Source organism: Apodemus sylvaticus, chromosome 6 (genome assembly GCF_947179515.1).
Source record: "Apodemus sylvaticus chromosome 6, mApoSyl1.1, whole genome shotgun sequence".
Classification (NCBI taxonomy): Eukaryota; Metazoa; Chordata; class Mammalia; order Rodentia; family Muridae; genus Apodemus; species Apodemus sylvaticus.
The window spans coordinates 102,029,469-102,031,126 of record NC_067477.1 but is presented as its reverse complement, the minus strand read 5'-3'; the positions used below and the strand labels follow the sequence as shown (position 1 = coordinate 102,031,126).

At 42.7% G+C, this 1,658-nt stretch overlaps 1 pseudogene; it reads left to right on the top strand.

The window, feature by feature from the left end:
- The first annotated feature begins 703 nt into the window (after positions 1-703).
- On the top strand, positions 704-1,190 carry LOC127686717 (60S ribosomal protein L11-like; annotated as a pseudogene).
- Positions 1,191-1,658: the final 468 nt, after the last annotated feature.

Sequence of the window (1,658 nt, the reverse complement as noted above, 5' to 3'; positions counted from 1 at the left end):
GGCGCATGGAGAATACTTTGAACTCAAGAACTGCTGCTTATTTCAACTCCTATGCAATCCTGAGAAGTTTGCTCATTGCCTCTTCATTTCAAAGTATTCTCCACAAAGCGGAAGTGGCATCTACCCCATCGGGATGGAGTGTATGTTCTGGGTTGTATTCTAAGACATGGAATTCTAAGTCAAAGCCAGCACAGAGGTTCCTCCAACTTGTATTCTTGCTGAAGCCATTTTAAGATTGACTAGAATTTCATATTCTTGATGAGAAGCTCCATAAAAAAATTACCCAACTCTATTCTAAGAACCAAGGTCAAGATGCCCCAGCTAGCTTATCTAGCTTCTGTTAAATTGACTGCTGTGTAAACCTTCTCTTTACTGACTGCTTAGTTTAGCCTCTGTTAAACTGCTTGCTTGCACAACTTCCCTATCCCCCTCCACACCCCCAACCCCCTACCCCTATACTTCCAAGTGAGACACAAGAATGTGTGTTTTTGTTTGTTTGTTTGGATTTGGTTTTTAAAATTCTATGCTCTGAATACTTGATGGTACACTTGGGTTCCCAAATACCTGAGAGTAGCTCCATTAGTTAGAATACAGTCTTTGAATTGGTTATAAACTGTGTCTGAGTGGTCATCTCTGATGGGTTCCATAACAGGTGGAAGGACTTTTGTTGAAAGTAAATGCAGCTCTCTTTTTATTTTCTGTAATGGAACAAGGTCAGGGTAAGAAGGAGAACTCCATGAGGGAACTTCCCATCTATAAGCCCTGCCTCAGTATCTGTGTCAGGGAGAGCAGAGATAGGCTGACCCTGGCAGCTAAAGTGTTGAACAGTTCAATGGTCAGACACCTATATTTTCCAAAGGGAGATACATCATCAGGCCCTATGGCATCGGAAGAAATAAAAAGATTGCTATTCACTATACAGCCCATGAATCCTGGGCTAAGAAATCCTGGAGAAAGCTCTACAGATGGAGGAATATGAGTTACAGAAAAGTAACCTCCATGGATACTGGAATCTTTGGATTGGGGATTCAAGAACACATTGATCTGAACCCCTGAGCGTTGGGCTACAGCCCAGACTCCTATGTGGTGCTGAGGTCAGGTTTCAGCCTCTCAGATAAGAAGTGTAGGATAGGCTACATTGGGGCAAGCACAGAATCAGCAAAGATGAGGCTATGCACTGGTTCCAGTAGACATACAATAGGATTCATCTTCAGGGTAAATAAATGTTATCCAAAAGACTAATGAAATTTTCTCAGAAATGCAAACAGAAACAAACAAACCAAAAGAAAAATAAGCGAAACAATGAGCAACAGAAAGGGAGAAGTGAGCACAGAGGTAGCTGGGCAGGAGTATCTGTGGGAAGAGATGGGAGGTAGCGACCAGTGCAAGAGAAATCCTCAAGTTACTCAGTGAATAAGAACCAAACACTTGACACTAAGGAGCTAGGAAACAGGACCTGGGATTAATAGAATCCCTGTTTCCACCCTGCCTGGAGCTTGAGTCTATAGACAATATCATGGGTACTTTTTGTCTCCTTACCCAGGCTGGAATGAGAGTAGAGGGTGATTTTCTGTTGTGGGAATGCATTTTAGGCTTTGCCTTAACTGACACCAGAGGAATCCCTCTGCTGGACTCAATAGCTCCTTGTTTTGCTTCCA